Raw genomic sequence first — 18,251 nt, 5'->3', positions numbered from 1 at the left:
AGGAAAAAGGAAAGGAAAGGAAAAAAGAAAGGAAAGGGAAGGGTGAGACTCTGTCAGAAGAGAAAAGAAAAGGAAGGAAGGAAGGAAAATGAGGAAATTGACATTCGTTGACATTTGTTGATTATTTCTTAGGTACGTGGGGTCTGCCCATCGTGTAACAGAGTGAGACTGTGTCAAAAAGAAAGAAGGAAGGGAGGGAGGGAGGGAGGGAGGGAGGGAGGGAGGGAGGGAAGGGAAGGGAAGGGAAGGAAGGGAAGAAAGAGAGAGAGGAAGAAAGAAAGAAAGGAAGAAAGAGAGAAAAAAGAAAGAAAGAAAGAAGGAAAGAAAGAAAGAAGGAAAGAAAGAAAGAAAGAAGAAAGAAAGAAAGAGAGAAAGAGAGAAACTGACATTTGTTGACATTTGGTGATTATTTCTTAGGTACCTGGGGTCTGCCCATCCTGTAACAGAGTGAGACTGTGTCAAAAACAAAGAAAAAAGGAAGGAAGGAAGGAAGGAGAAAGAAGAGAGAAGGAAGGAAGGAAGGAAGGAAGGAAGGAAGGAAGGAAGGAAGGAAGGAAGGAAGGAAGGAAGGAAGGAAGGAGAGAAAGAAAGAAAGAAAGAAAGAAAGAAAGAAAGAAAGAAAGAAAGGAAGGAAGGAAGGAAGGAAGGAAGGAAGGAAGGAAGGAAGGAAGGAAGGAAGGAAGGAAGGAAGGAAGGAAGGGGAAATTGACATTTATTGACATTTGTTTATTATTTCTTAGGTACCTGTGGTCTGCCCATCGTGTAAAAGTGGCACTGACTCTACACACTCTAGTTTGATTTCTATCCCTGTATTATCAAATCAAATCATCTCTCAATCCACTAATAAGATAGTCAAGCTGGTAGTTAGCTTTGTGCAAATAATATATTTTTTTGCTTGACTAAATCATAGAATTTTTAGACGAAATACATTCTGAGGAGATAGATGTGTTCATAATAGGTAGTCAAAAACATAGAGTATGTTTTTAAGGGTAAAATGTTACTTTAAATACATAGTATTATTGAGAAAATTCAAAGAGATACTGTGTCCACTCAAAGCTTTTTTTTAAAAAAAATTATTGGCAACAATAATAAGACTATACTGATTTAATAAAATGGATGAATAAAGAGTAAAAAATGAAGATTTTATAGTATTGACTTGACACAGCAGAGGAATCAAGATGGTCTCCCTGAACTCCTTTTATCTGATAACGTTCCACAGCACTTACCCCAAATCACCAAATTGTTAGCAAGCTTTTAAAAAATGAACTTTGACACTTGGCAAATTTTTGAGGAAGACATGTATCCAGGTCTTTATGGCCCAGCTCAACATTGAACTGTCTTGGGCCTAGCACTCTTTTGGCTCTCTCAATATCTGAATAATATCTGCCTATACAGCTGAGAGAAGTTTGTCATCTTCTCAGTTGTTATATGTCATCACTTTCATGCCCTACCTACAGCGCATGTGAATTGTGGGGGCTTAAGGGAAAGTGCACTTGTGTGTGTCAAACTGCCTACAAGAATGGATATAGGGGTTGGAGACAAGCCCTCTCCCACCTCTCCAAAGAGCAGCACAGAGATGAGAGTCCTATAGTTATTTACTGAACTTGAATTTTCAATCATTTCTGAGGTATAATCATGCCTTCTCTTGTTTTGTTTTGTTTTTTTCTTTTACCATTACAGTACTTCATTATTGCCACAGGGGGAACTGTTGGCTTAATTTTGCTTTGGAGACACTGCTGCTGAAATTATTAAGCTAATGATTTATGCCCTGTGTGATACAGCAATCTCTTGTGCTTAAAATGGTTACTATGTTTTGTTTACTGTTTATAACTACCAGTGGTTGTGCCACAAGAAACCCCTGCCAGCTTGCAGGGTTTATTTATCCCTGTGGATCTTTAGAAACCACTGATTAATATATTAAAAATTTGAATGGTTTATATTAAAAAAATCCCATAAGCTATGAATTAAACCACTGTGCTCTGCTATATAGGAGGAAAAGTTAAGTGAGAATGAACAATGGATGTCAAAACCTACTGACTCTCATATTTGCTTCTGGTTTTATCAAAGTGGAAAATATGAGTGCTTTTCAGGAATACAGTGCTGTGACTCCATCAGTTTTGGGCAATGAGATCACCAGTATTTCCCCCTGGGTGCTGTGCATTTTACCATATTAAGGAACCAATTTGCTTAGAGAAATGTTGCACATGTTTAAAGGCTGTTAAGTTTGATGGCTGGCAGAACTCTCCCATTTAGCCCTGAGGCTGGGCCTTCGTGAATGAAGGCTTTACAACTGGCCTGCATTTTTTGTTCTGAGGGCTTTTTGTAACCAAAAGCTTACACAGAGCAACCACAGGGCAGGGAGGGACATGGTTTGCAAATGTTGATTTGTTTAAAATGGCAAAATGGTTCTTATACAATGTTTAAGTCTTGACAGGGCTCTTTCACCAAGAGAAGCAAAGAAAGTATCACTGTTGTTTTGGGCAGCTTGAGCCCAATTCCACACCTTCAGTCTTAAGCATCACTTGCTTACACTTCAAGTATGCCTTCCTGCTGATTTCTTAACCTCATCAGTTCTTTTGGCTTCAAACTAGTTCTCCACCTCTCTCTTTTGGACAGCTCCACATTTCTGCTCCTCCTCTGATCAGCCAGTTCTAATTATTCCCAGGGCACCTTTTCTCTGTGGTCTCAGGTGATTCAGTCAACAAAGAGTACCCTTCCCTGAATAGACCTTGGCCAATACACAGAACCAGCCATCCCAAGTACAAGACAATGCTGACATTTTTGCAACAAAGCTGAATATAATGCTAAAACTTTTCTCAGTCAGAGATCTGTAAATGTGATGAATGTAGACGACTCTGCCTAAAAGAGAGAACTTGAGCAATTCAATTTCTAAGCAGGAAAGTGAGGGACAGACCTTAATTATGGGAACAAAACTGTCCTCATGTTTTAATTTCATAATTTGAGCCTCTGTATATAGCTTTAGCCACAGATATTCCCTTTATATCAGACTTCCTGTACTAAAGTGCTGTCAGATGTTTAAGAGGAAGATATGGGTAGATGGTTAAAACACCAAAGAATAATAAAATCTGTTTTATTTCTCCTCATAACCCATTAATTTTCTTCACAAAGATGCACACTTTGGGCATAAATAATATTTACAATATTACAGTGTATGGGATTATGGAAATCATATTAGCCAAGTAGCAATTTTAATTAAGTATACTTGCCTAATTGTATAGAGGTTTTCTTTCAGTACGTGTTTTCATCTAGAGCCTTAGAACACTTCCCTTCTTGTATTAGAAAAATAAAATTAAAGAAACAGAAACTCTGATGTAATTTAAATTAAATTACTCTAAATGGTTTTTGATGAGTTCTATTTAAATTTTAACACCAATTTAGAAACTAAAGCCTATACAGCTTAAATGTCTTGCAGATCATTTTTAAAAACACAAAAAATGGAATTTAATTACAGATTTTTAAGTCACAAAATCTAAAACCAGTGTGGTATATGATTTGAAATTTCATACTAACCACAAAACAGATTAAAATATAATGCTTAATCAGCATGGCAGGCAAAATATCTATGATATGTAACATTTTATAATATGAAAAATTCTAAGCTACAGTAGATAGATACAGAGATTAGACTTCTTAGTGTTAACCAACTGAATAATTTTCAAGTATCCCCAGTGAAAAAGATTTAAAATAACTGGAAAACCAAATGTTTTTTCAGGGAAACCAGAGACCAAAAATTAAGTATATCAACAAAAAACAATTGATATTATATTTTTAAACATTATGTGTGACAATATATTTTCTATCTACAAAATTGTAATATTGGGAATCATTTTGTGAAATTACCCTATACATAACCATATTAGGAATCTATTTGTACCCTAGCAGCTCCTCTTATTTTTTGAAGGCTGCATTCTGAGGGTTGAAGGGAGATTGTGCAGTCAAAAGTTATCAGAAACACCTCAAGATTTTAACTCAACTCCAGAGCACACACATAAGACTTCCTTTCCAAGAAGAGTATTAAAATACTCCTCTTACTTGGTTATTTTGGGGGATTTTAAAGTAAACAGGACATGACAGAGTAGTGATTTTACCCTAATTTGTTCATGTAACTAACTTTTATTGAAGTATAATATGTATACAAAGAATGTACCAACCTTAAAAGGTAACATTTGATTAATTTTGACAAATTAAGTTGTGTAACCACCATCACAATCATGACATAAAACATTTCCATCAATCCAAATTTTCCTTCATGACCCTTGCAGTCAATCTTTACACCCTCAATCCTTTTTCAGCAAACACTGGTCTCCTCCTTTTACTCCAGTTCTGTCAGAATTTCATATAAATGGAGGTTCATAGGTCATGTAATATGTCACTAGGCAGTCTTTGGTACTGGGTTCCTTTCATTTAGCATAATGCTTTTGAGATTCATGTATTAAAAGTTTAACTTCTTTTAAACTTTTTTTTTTTTTTTTTAATTCTTGAGCCTATTATATGATTATAACAAAATGAGTTTATCTGTTCACCATACGATGGACATTTTGTTTGTTTCTGGTTTGGACCTATATTAAGAATAAAGCTCTATGAAAATTCCAAGCACACATTTTTTGTGGCTATATGCTTTCCTTTTTTAAAAAAAGTAATAAGTAGAAGTAGAATTGCTAGAACTTATAATACCTTTCTAAAAAACTGCCATATTGCTTTCTAAAGTGGATGCAATATTCTGTAGTATACTAGCAATATATGCATATATGCAATCTCCAGTCACTTCATATCCTTTTCAGCCCTGGGGATTATCAGCTTTTAAAACTGTAACCATTTTAGTGGTCATGTAGAGATATGTCATTGTTCTTTTAACTTTCATTTTTCTAAACATTACTGATATTAAGTATTTTTTGTGTGCTTATTTGCTATTTGTATGTCTTCTTTGGTAACATGTCCATATATTTCTCCCTTTTTAAATTGCATATTTTTTATTACAGAGTTGTGAGAGTTCTTTATATATTTAATATATACCTCCTTTATCTTATTATGTCATGAACATACTACCTCTTAGCATGTAACTTACCCTTTCATTTTTGAAACAGTACTCCCTAAATAACAATTTATAAATATTTTGATGAAGTTCAGTTTATCATTTCATGATTTGTGCTTTTCATTCCTATCTGAGAAATCTTTTCTATTCCCTGCTTAGAGGAATTTTCTGCCTTATTCTAAAAGTTTTAAAATTTTAGCTGTTCTATTTAGATCTAGCATATGTTTGAAATTAATTTTTGTATATAGTATTAGGTAAGGGAGGTTTATTTATTTTCTTGCATATGAATATCCACAGTTGTCCTGAAACATTCATTGAAAAGACTATCTTTTCCCCTTTGAACTGCCTTGACACCTTCGTTGAAATTAATTGGCCATATTTGTGTGTCTGTATCTCTTTTCTGTATTCTGGCCCATTGATCTGTATATCTTTGTTCATACCAATAACCAATATCTTGATACCTGTAGCTTTAAAGTCTGAAATAAGATAGCGTAACTCTTCCAAATTTGTTCTCCTTTTTCAAAATTGTTTTAACTATTCTAAGTCTTTTGCATTTCCACATACAATTAACATCAACTTGTCAGTCTCAACAAATAAGCTTGTTAGAATTTTGTGATTGCCAATTTTAATGAATAAGTTCATTGATCAATTTGAGGAGATGAATTTGAGGAGAGAATTTGGAGAGCCATCTCAACAATATCATGTTTTCCAATCAACAAATATGGCATATACCACCATTTATTAAGTCTTCTTTAATTTGTCTTAGTATTTATTTATAGTTTTAAGTGTAGAAGAATTGCATATATTTGGTTGAGTTTATCCATAATTCATATTTTATGCTATTGTTAATGTCCTAATTTAATTTTTAAGATACAAGTTTTAGCTCACTTATTAGTTCTAGTAGGTTTTTGTTAGACTTAAGATTTTCACCATAAACAGCCATGGCATCTATTCATAAAGAGATTTATTTTTCCCTTTCCAATTTGTATGCCTTGCCTTTCTTTTACTTGCCTTTTGCTTTGGCTACAACTGTCAGGATAATGTCAAAAAGAGCTGGTGCGAACAGTTATTCTTGCCGTATTCATGATCACTCAGTGTTCCACCCCTAAATATGATGTCAGTAGTCAGTTTTTTTGTAGATTTTTTTTTCCAGAATATATAAGTTGCCTTCAATTTTTGGTTTGCTGAGAATTTTTATATTATGAATGAGTGTTGATTTTTGAGGGGAAGCTTTCATTTTTTCACCATTAACTATTGTGTTACTTGTATGAACACACACACACACACTCCCAAAAAAACAAAAAATATATATATAAAATTTGTTTAAATTGAGGAAATTTCCTTCTTCTTTTAGTTTGCTGAGAGTTTTTAGCATAAATGGATAAATAAAATTTGTCAGATACTCTCCCTGCATCTATTATGGCTGATAAAAGAAAAACTTCAGCCAAATTAAATTTTAAAAAGTTTAATTGAGCAGTGAATGATTAACAAATTGGCAGCCTCCTGCATCAGAGTAGACTCAGAGACTCTAGTGCAACCATGTGGCAAAAGAAGATTTTATGGAAAGAAAAAGGAAAGTGAGGTACAGAAGCAGCTGGGTTGGTTACAACTCAGAGTTTGCCTTATTTGAAAATGGTTCAAACAGGTGGCTACATTTGATTGGCCAAAACTCAGTGACTGGCACAAGGGTAGGCTAGGGTCTGTTTACACCTCCACTTGTTACAGTTCAAGATGTACAGAGAAGTCTTTAGGCCGAACTTAAAATATGTAAGGAGGCAGCTTTAGGCCAACCTTGATTTAACATGGCTTTTCTCCTTTATTGTAATAAACAATGAGTTACATGGATTGATTTTCAAATGTAAAATCAACCTTGCATTCTTGAGATAAAGCCAGTTGGTAACGATGTGTTATCTTTTTAAAATATTTTCCTTAATTTAATTTTTCGAAAGTAACAATTGTTGTGTCTGTGTTAACGAGGGATACTGGTCAACAATTTATTATTTTTTTGTAATATCTTTGACATTTTTGACATCAGGGTACTGCTTGCCTCATAAAAGGAGTTGGGAAGCTTGTCTTTCTCATCTATTTTCCGGAAGTTTGAGAACTCCTAGTATCAATTTTCTACTTAAATATACTTAAATATATTTCTTTAAATTCCCCAATGAAATCATTTGGACCTAGAGTTTTCCTTGTGGAAAGATTTTTATCCATGAATTTAATGTCATTACTAGCATAGGACTATATTACTAACATTTCTCTATTATCTTTTTAATTCCTGTAGGATCAGTATTAATGTTCCCTCTTTCATTCCTGATAGCCTTTTTTGGTATGTTCAGACTGACTAGTTGTTTATCAATTTTATTGACCCTCTCAAAGAAACATCTTTTGGTTTTATCCATTTTTCACTTGTTTTTCTGATTCCATTTTCAATTATTCATATACTTATTTTTATTTTTTTCTATTTTATTGCATATTTTGGTTAAATTTCCTCTTTTTTTCCTAAGGTGGAAGAATATATCACAGGTTTTTTTTGAGAACTTAAGGATGACATATTACAGATTTGAGACCTTGTTTTCTTCCTGATACAAGCATTTTATGCTATAAATTTTACTCTAAATCCTACTTTCTTGCTTCAGTCTATGAATTTTGGTATGTTATTATGCTAGTTATTAATTGATTCTCATCTCACAGCCATCCATTTTTGTCCTGCTTTGGGAAACTGAAAACAAACCCTGTAAAAATTTCCCTTTAGACAGCTGCTCAATGTTAGCTTTAGTGGGTGCTGGGGGATCACTGCAAGACAAAGCAAAGGAAGAGGTTTCTTTCTGGTGTGATTTTTCGTTTTCTCCCGCAGTAACCAGTGATGTGCAGGCGGCTCCACAATACTCAGTCATCAGTGAGTTTCTCCAGCAGTTCAGAGGGCTGCTTCTGGTGGAAGAGCTCCAGGAAGACAGCACTACATGAGGATGATAGGGAAATGTTAGTAATTTTTGTTTCTTTGTTTGTTTGTTTGTTTTGAAACAGAGTCTGGTTCTGTTGCCCAGGCTGGAGTGCAATGGTTTGATCTCGGCTCACTGCAACCTCCGCCTTCCGGGTTGAAGCGATTCTCCTATCTCAGTTTCCAAATAGCTGGGATTACAGGCACCCACCATGAGGGCCTCTTTCTGCTTAGTGGCCGTGGCCCTCCATTATTTCAGCAATGGATTGTTTCTTCGGACCACCTTTGACCAGCCTGTCACTTCATGGACACCCTGCAGGGAGTTTCCATAGAACAGCTCCAGCCGACCCGACCCTCTACTGAATTTTCCAGATACCCAGTGGATTCCTCTTATGAATGAGCTCTGGCTGCAACCTCTGGCAAGTTTGTTGGCCATAGGTAAGGTGTAGTTGCTTGTAGTAGTTATACTCTCTCTAATAAAGTCTGTAACTTAGGCAAGCAAGGGGAGGGGAATATCTTCCAACTTCTAAACTCCTTTCATCTGTATTCTTACTCACCAGAAATAATAGATTATTTTTGCATTTATTACTCCTATATTCCACTAGTTACCTATTTTATTAACCCTTTACTAGTTAATAGTTCTTCACCCTAAAATATTCATGTTGAACATTTTGCTGTGGTTTCTGTCTGCTGATTGGAACCCGACTAACTTGTGTTTTTGTTTACTTTTAGTTCAAAATATTTTCTAATTTCCCTTATGAGTCCTTCTTTGACCCAGAGGTTATTAAGAAATATGTTGGACCAGGCGTGGTGGCTCACACCTGTAATCCCAGCAATTTAGGAGGCCAAGGAGGGTGGATCACCTGAGGTCAGGAGTTTGAGACCAGCCTGACTAATAGGGAGAAACCCTGTCTGTACTGAAAAATACAAAATTAGCTAGGTGTGGTGTTGCATGCCTGTAATCCCAGCTACTCAGGAGGCTGAGGCAGGAGAATCGCTTGAACCTGGGAGGCGGAGGTTGTGGTGAGCCGAGATCGCACCATTGCATTCCAGCCTGGGCAACAAGAGTGAAACTCGTCTCAAAAAGAAAAGATGTTGCTTTATTTTCATATATTTTAGTATTTTCAGGATGAATTCACATTATTTAATTTTAGTTTAATTTTGTTGTGGCCAAAGTCATACTTTATATGATTTATTTTTTTTCTTTACTGTGGTAAAAAAAAACACATAGGATGACACCTACTCTGTTAACACATTTTCATGTGCACTGTTGTACAACACATCTCTAGAGCTTTCATCTTGCATGACTGAAACTATAGATTCATTGCATAGCAAATCTCCATTTCCCCCACCCTGAGTCACTGGCAGCTAAAATTAAACTTTCCATTTCTATGAGTTTTTACTACCTCTGTTACCTCATATAAATAGAATCATGTGGCATTTGTTCTTCTATAACTAGCTGATTTCACTTAACATAATGTTCTCATAGTTCATCCATATTATGGCATAGGATAATTTTTTTTCTTTTTCAAGGCTGAAAGTATCCCATTGCTTGATTATGCCAAATTTTCTTTATCCATTCATCCATCAAACGATTTTAGTTGTTTTTACATCTAGGCTATTGTGAATAGTGCCAAAGTGAACATGAATGTGAAAGTGCACATGTTATTTCAAGATCCTGTTTTGAATTATTTAAATAAATACTTGAAGTGGGATTGCTGGATCATATGATAGTTCTACTTTCAATGATGAGAAACTTCCATATTGTTTTTCATAACGATTACACAAGTTGCATCTGTACCAATAGTGTACAAGGGTTCCCTTTTCTTCACACCCTTGCCTAAACTTGTTATTTCTTGCTGCTCTCTGTTTCGTTTTTGTCCTTTCTTTGATAATGGTCCTGTTAAGAAGTATGAGATAATATCTCATTTTGGTTTTAATTTGCATTTTCCTGAATATTAGTGATATTGAGAGTCTTTTCATGTACATGTTGACTACTTGTATGTCTTCTTTGGAGAAAGGTCTATTTGAGTTCTTTATTTTAAAAATCAAAAATTTCATTTTTTTCTTATTATTTAGTTGTAGGAGTTCCTCACATGACTGGATATTAACCCCTCATCAGATATATGGTCTATAGATATTTTCTCCCATTCTGTATGTTCCCTTTTCATTCTGTTGTTTCCTTTGCTTTATGCAAGCTTTTTAGTTTGATTTAATCTGGCTTGTGTGTTTTTGCTTTTGTTACCTCTGCTTTTAGTGTTATATCCAGGAAATCATTTCTAAGACCAAGGTTATGAAGCTTTCTTCCTATATTGTTTTCTCTGAATTTTATAGTTTTAGGTATTACACTTAAGGATTTAATACATTTTGAGTTGATTTTTGTGTAATGTGAAAGATGAGTCCAATTTCATTCATTTGCATGTGGGCATCCGGGTTTCCTAAACTCATTTGTAAAACAGACTATCATTTTCCCATCTATGGTCTTGGTATCCTTACCAAAGATCATTTGACCCAGTGTGTAAGGGTTTATTTCTTTACTCTCTATTTTCCTCTGTTGTCTATAGGTTTGTCTTTATGCCAGTACCATCCTATTATGATTACTCTACCTTTGTAATATGTTTTGAAGTCAGAAAGTGTGAGGTGTTTTTAGCTATCTGGGTTTTCTTTTTTTATGGTTTCATATAAATTTTATAATTATTTTTTCTATTTCTGCAAAAAATACTATTGGGATTTTTTTGGTAGTTGCTTTGAGTCTATAGATCACTTTGGGTACAATGGGCAATTTTAAAACTTTAAATTTTTTATTCCATGAACATGGGATATCTTTTCCCTTATCTGAATCTTCTTTAATTTTTTCATCAATAAATTGTATTTTTCAGTGTACACATCTTTCATTTCTTTGTTTTACCTAAGTATTCCTTAGTTTTACCTAAGTATTTTATTCTTCTTAACAATATTATAAATGAGATTGTTTTCCTTATGTTCTTTTTGGATGTTTATTATTAATGAATAGAAATGCAGCTGATTTTTGTATACCAAGTTTGTATTCTGCAACTTTGCTGAATGTGTTCATTAGCTCTAACAGGTTTGTTTTGGTGGACTTCTTCATGGTTTATATATATAAGATCATATCATCTGTTAATAAGGACAATTTTGTTTCTTCTTTTACAATTTGGGTGCATTTTGTTTGTTTGTCTTGCGTAATTGCTCTGGCTATGACTTTCAGTACTAGAAATAGTACTGAATAGAAGTGGTGTGAGTGGGTATCCTTGACTTATTCCTGATCTTAGTAAAAAAGCTTCCAGGTATTTTTTGAAGCATTGATTATGATATTAGCTGTGAGTTTTTCAAATATGGCTTTTTTATGTTGAGGTAATTTCTTTCTATTCCTAGTTTGTTCAGTGTTTTTGTCTTAAAGAGGTATTAAATTTTTTCAAGTGCTTTTTCTGCATCTACTGATAGGATCATCTGATTTTTATCACTTTTTCTGATAATGTGACATTTCATATTGTTTGGTTTTCATATGGCAAACTATCCTTGCATTCCAAGGATAAATTCCACTTGGCCATGGTGTATATCCTCTTAATGTGCCATTACATTTGATATTAAATTTGGTTTGCTACTGTTTTTTGATTATTTTTGCATCTATATTTATCAAGGATATTGGTCCATAATTTCATTTTCTTGTAATATTTGTTGGCTTTGGAATCAGAATTCTAAATTGGCCTCATAAGTTTTGTCTTCCCTCTTCTTCAATTTTTTGAATAATTTAAAAAACACTGATGTTAATTCTTCTTTAAATGTTAAGTAGAATCCTCTAACGGTTCACTTGACTGTATTCTGTAAGTCCCTTAGGCTTTATTTATGGTTGTTTTTTGTTTTTCCCTTTGCTTCTCTTACTGGCTAATTTCAAGTGACCTGTCTTCAAGGTTTCTGATTCTTTCTTCTGCATAACTGAGTCTGTGTTGAACCTCTCTAGTAAATATTTCAATTCAGTTATTGTATTTGTCTACCCCAAAATTTGTTTCAATGTTTTCTCATGTTAATTTCTCATTTTCTGATTAATTGCTTTCATGAGATCATTGAACATTTTTATGGCAGTTGTTTTGAATTATTTGTCATGTTATTTATACTTCTATTTCTCAGAGTCATTAGCATATTTAAATTGAATCAAATTAGAGTGCCAATTCCAGAAACCCTAGAAGCAATTCAGAAAAGTCATCTTTAAAATTCTGTTCCTCTAAAACCACTCTTAGTACCAAAATCTGAGTTAGTCATGGTTCTCCAGAATAACTGAACCAGTAGGATCTATCTATCTATCTATCTATCTATCTATCTATCTATCTATCTATCTGTTTATCTATATATATGTAGTGTGTGTGTGTGTGTATGCTTCATATATGTTTGAATTATATATATGGAATTGGTTCATGGAATTATGGTGGCTGAGAAGTTGCAAGCTGGAGAAAGAGGAAAGCCTGCATTGTAATTTATTTCAAGTCTGAAGGCCTGATACCTAGGGTAGGGGGATGGGGCAATGGTGTTCAGTTCCAGAGCACTGATGTCTGAAGATGGATGTCCCAGCTCAATATCAAGATTAAGTTCTCATTCCCCCGCCTTTTGTTCTATTTGAGTCCTTAGCAAATTGAATGATGCTCAGTCAATTGAGTAATTATCACATCTTTATTTACCTGTAAACAGTTAAAATAGGGAAACTGGTCATTTTTTAAAAGAAATGTCTTACTAAAATTTAGTTTGTCTGGCTAGATCGCTTTAAACAAAGTCAAAACTTAGACACACATGCACACATAAAATGGAAAAATAAACAAAAAACAAAAACAATTGCTTAGGCAAATGTTTCATAGTAAATATAGGATGCTTATCCGAGTGACTTCTGGCCTTTTTGGGTAGAATTGCTGAGTATGCACTGCATATGTTTAAGGAGAATTGGAAGATCTAAATATTCTTCCATAATCTTTCTCTCTTCCCTCTTTTTCCGTATCTTTTTCTCACTTCTCCACTTACTTTTTCCTTCCTCCATTGTTCTGATTCTTTTCTAATTATTCTCTGTGGCATAAGTTGCTGTTCACTTAAAAACAAAAAATCAGATGCAAAAAAAAAATACTTTTAAAACATATGTCACTCACTGTTACTTGTACAAATCTGAACAAAATATATGCTTTTAAATGTTTAAATGGTAGTGACTAGAGAATATGCTGGTAGCAAATGAAGATAAACTCTAAATATATCTTTTGTTGATATTTTACTTTAATATTTTAGGTAAAAACAGTTGTTATAAACACAAAATTATCCATACAATCACTTAATTCCTTTACATCATTTGCTAATATATATGTTGTTGGTATTTATTTTGCCTACCATCAGGCTTGCCAATCTAAGCTCAAAACTGGTATAGTTTATCATTTAACATAGTAGTTGACACATAGTCCATGTCTAATAAACATCTATTGAGAGAATACATATAACTTTTAACTCTAGAATTTTTCTTCCATTTCTAGAATATTCGGCTACCCCATTCATTTTATCTCACGTCCTAAAGATTTTTGTTGGTTTGAGTCCCACCTTTGAAATATTCCTTGGGTTGGCATTGTGAAGCTTGTCAAGATAACATGGGCCTGTCACAATTCCATGATCTCTATGTATTTTTACAATGTTTCTTCAACGAATACTATAGAACACAGCCTTCTAACTCTGTCTCCTGTCTTCTCCCGACTTTTCTTAACTCCACAGAAGGGAAAATGCATGCTGTGAAGATGAACATTTAGTTGATTGCTTTTTTACTCTCAACTTTGTGTCCTCGGGAGGATCTATTAAGGACCTGCTCTCATGTCAGTTGTAGATGGGGCTCATTACCAAGAGCTAAATAGAGTTAGACTCATCTTCTAGCAATATATTCTTTGATGATTAATCAGAAATTTAGGATGAAATCTTATTTTCTTACCGTTTTCCTCAGTTCTGGAATTATAAGCAAATTAAGAAAATGCTCTCCATGGCCAGGAAAGAACATAACCTAAGAGAACATAACCTTGTAAGAAGACCTCATGGCACTTTTTAAGAATGACAGACAACCCAGTCTTTACTAAAAATACAAAAAAATTAGCTGGGCATGGTGGCACGTGCCTGTAATCCCAGCTACCCTGGAGGCTGAGGCAGGAGAATCGCTTGAACCCAGGAGGCAGAGGTTGCAGTGAGCTGAGATCGTGCCACTGCACCCTAGCCTGGGTGACAGAGCAAGACTCTGTCTCAAAAAAACAAACAAAAAAAAAGAATCACAGACAATTTAGACTACCTGGCTTTCCTTATAAAAATATAATAATGCCATAGGGAGGCTGCTGAGCATAATTCATGCTCATCTGAATTATCTTGTTAATATATTCTTTTCAAGGGATAAATCAGAACAACCTGTCTGTAGGTTTGTATTTAGTGCTTATATTAGTCAGGGTTCTCAGGGAAACAGGACCAGTAAGATATTTATAATATTCCCTGGGTTGCCATTGTGAAGTCTTTCAAGATAACATGGGCCTGTCATGATTCCATGATATCTATGTAACTTTACAATGATGTATGAGTATGTGTGTATACACATATAGACATATATACACACGTATGTATATATACACACATATATACACATATGTATATATATTAGGTTGGTTCAAAATTAATTGTGGTTTTTGCCATTGAAAATAATGGCATATATATCTGTAATGTGTATATATGTATATATACACACATACTCATTATAAAAATATTTATTATAAGACATTACTTGAGAACAAATTGTGAGACCTGAAGAAAAAAAATTGCTCACATGATTATGGAGGCTGGCAAGTCCAAAATGTGCAGGTGGACTGGTAGGCTGGAGACCCAGGAAAGCCAATGCTGAGGTTCAAGTCTAAATACTGTCAGTTGTAGAATTCTCTCTTGCTTGAGAGACGCCAGTCCCTTTGTTTTCTTACGACCTTCAACTGATTGGAGGAGGCCCACTCATGTTGTGGAGGGCAATCTGCTTTACTCAAAGTCCCCCAATTTAAGTATTAATCTTATACAAAAACACCCTCACAGAAACATCCAGAATAATGTTTAACCCAATAACTAGGCATCGTGTGGCCCAGGCAAGTAACACATAAAGTTAACCATCACCATGCCCAAGAAAACTTCAGAATAATTTTCTTTGCCAGATACACATTCAGAAGACAAATCAAATGTAAAATGAATTACTTACTTTACAAAGAGTGCTCTAGTATAGAATATTCTTCTGGGGGATTTCAAGGATAAGAAATTCCTAAATGGAGAGAACTCATAAGAGAAGTATACCTCATGAGTAAATCACAGTAGTGAGAAAATCTCCAAAGAGCTATAATTTTCTGTAACTTGCATTGTCAGAGATAAAATGAAAAGAAACTGTCAGCAGGCAAACTAGATAATTTACCAGCACCCCCATCCTAAGTTTTGTGATAGCTTATCACACAGATCTCTTCTGTCCAGGTAACAGCTGAACTTAGCTCTGCAATTCATTTTGCAAAGGTATTTTTAAAATATTTGAGACTGAATTACTTTAATATTTTAGGTGAAAATAGTTATTATAAACACAAAATTATGTACACAATCACACAACTCCTTCACATCATTTGCTAATATATCTCTTGTTGTTATTATACCAAAGCATATTTAACTTTAAACAAAGTAGCAATTCCTTTTACACACTTTTTTTTTTTAAGTAGATCATTGTTATTCAGGTAGAAAAGGACTACAAAAATTCTTTAGTGGCATGTTTTCCTACTTCTATTGAGCAGTATAAATACTTAGCATGGAGCAGTGTTTTTATTATTCAAAATGTGTTACTCTCTAAAGTATTAATATGTTTTGTCCTTTGTTTTTTATTTCTGTCTATAAAATCCAAATTTTACATAAATAATGGTACCTTGAGCTTTTCACTAAAATATCAGGGCCAGGACTCTTAGCTTCCTGGAGTCCTGTTATAGTATATAAATAACTTTGCAAATATGGCTCTTAAAACTTTAATTGAATAGTGTCATAAAAATACACCTGGCAGCAGATACTTGTTTTCAAAAAGTTTAGTCTTGAACACTAAAATCACCTTATCCATTGAGACTTTCAGCATCAATTCTTTTATATTTCTCTTCCCCCAAAGGCGTTTCTGTACTTTAGATTATAGGACCATTGTAGTCCCTAATGCGGATCTTTGATATTTCAATGTCTGCTCCTAAAAACCTCAAGATATACAAATCAATTTGTATGTCATCATTATGACTTTAGTCCTTGACTTCTCATTTTCTAGTCCAGTGTTTTGTTTTGATTTTAAATATGTGCTCAGGCATTTGGATAGGACAATGAAGGTCTTCGGTTCTTTTGATAATTTTGTATTTGGATTTTATCACTACCTTTTAGATGTCTAAAGTGTAAAACATCCTTAAATAATTTTTCAAATAAAATTAACAATATAACCTAATCACAGTGCATTTATCTTTCCACTCAACTTAAAACCACTAGTGACTCAAGTAAACATGAAATAATAGGATCATATATTGCATAATAATTATAAAAGGAAAAACAATACTGAGATAAATATTAAACGTTGTGGCATCACTAAGAGAAGACCCCTGAAGTGTGCAGGTGTCACATGGTGGCGTCGCCATTCCTACCTGCATCGTAGTTGTTATTTCAAAGGGTCGTTTTGTGTTCTGCATCCTCTAAAGAGAAGAATCAACAGAAATATACTCATTGTGTTTATATTTAAATGTTTAGCTCCAGCAAGCAGTCCAGAGTGTTAAGACCATATAGTGAATATACCCTTCAGATTAAAATAAATAATGCCAAATTGGACATAAAATACAAGTACTATGGCTAAGAAACAACCATGGTGCCAGGCTGGAAAATTAAGACAAAAGAGGAATGAAATATTTTTTAATTGAGAGAGCAGACCTCACTGCCATGTTAAGGAATTGGAATAACATGATTTTATTCCCATTACCAAGGAGCTATGCATCACTTTGGTTACTGCAGTAATGAGGATGATGCTAGGCAATATTACAATAACAAACTACACATTATCAGTGGCTTAACAGAAGAAAGACTTTATTTCGCATTTATGAGAATTCTGATGCAGGGTGGAGGGCTCTCCTTCATATGGTCACTTCATCACTTGCTACACATTGCCTTCAGGGCTGCGGTGGCTGAGGAAGAGAGAGCTGAAGGTTTTACAGGTTAGCCTACAAGTGTCATTCATCACTTCCTTTTGTGCAGTGACCAGATCACAGCTACATGGTCTCAATCTAACTGGAAGGGAGGCTGGGAAATACAGGGAATACATTTGGTCTATTGCATGAAACATCTCTGGCATACAGACTGCAATTAGATAGTAAGACAATGTTGTGCTTTATTAATATGGGTACCGGGGAAGCAGATTCAAACAAACTTTATTTATTCATATGTGTTCTCCAACCACTTCTATGGAAGAAGATAATCATAACAATAGCCATGACTTACTAAATTCCAAACACCGTTCTAAGCACTTTACCTGTGTTATCTCATTTAATCCTTATTTATTACCTTCTGGTAGGCATTAGGATTATTATCTCTATCGTACAGGTGGGGAAATTGCACCAGGAGATGTTAAATGATTTATCCAATGTCACATGGTGGAATAAGTGGGAGAGCCAATTTTGAATTCAGGAAGTCTGGTTCCTGAGCTAGGTGTTTTGCTTTTTGTGTTTTAAGGTGAAGAGTAATAGAGAGCCACCAAAAAGCAAATCAGCCCAGGTCAGTGACTTTATTCTCACTAAAAACTTGCCATTTCTGCAATTAACAGCATCTTATAAAAACAGCAGCAAATCAGTGGACAAGTTTTGTGGATGGTAAAAAGGGAATGAAGAACACATTGCAACTGTCTCCACCATTAACTGTCATCTCTCCAAATAAGAACTAGGAACTCAGAAACAACTTTTTGTACACACTTTACCTGTATGCATTACACCTTAAATTATTTCCAATGTCATTAGAGAATAAAAATTTAGCATCAGAAACTGCATCTTGACACTCTCAAAGTTACTGTTGAATAAAACAAAATGAAAATAAAGTTAAAAACCTCTGCCTTTGGTCCTCTGTATTTCACTCTTTATTCAGTGATCTTTTTCTTCCTTCCTTTCCCTCCCCTTCTTTTCCTTCCCCTTCTCTCTGCTCCCCTCCCCTCCCTTTTTTCCACTCCCCTTTCTCCCC

General features: G+C 34.4%; 1 long non-coding RNA gene across 1 annotated transcript in view; it reads left to right on the top strand.

Moving 5' to 3' along the window:
• Positions 1-8,295: 8,295 nt before the first annotated feature.
• LOC100426640 (uncharacterized) overlaps positions 8,296-18,251 on the top strand; it is a 96,954-nt gene continuing 86,998 nt past the window's right edge. The window contains exon 1 of the long non-coding RNA XR_013412274.1: positions 8,296-8,429. This is a non-coding gene — a long non-coding RNA (uncharacterized LOC100426640). The remainder of the gene's footprint in view (positions 8,430-18,251) is intronic.

This window comes from Macaca mulatta, chromosome 1 (assembly GCF_049350105.2).
Source record: "Macaca mulatta isolate MMU2019108-1 chromosome 1, T2T-MMU8v2.0, whole genome shotgun sequence".
Taxonomy (NCBI): domain Eukaryota; kingdom Metazoa; phylum Chordata; class Mammalia; order Primates; family Cercopithecidae; genus Macaca; species Macaca mulatta.
The sequence above is the reverse complement of the archived record's forward strand: the minus strand, read 5'-3'. Positions and strand labels throughout refer to the sequence as shown.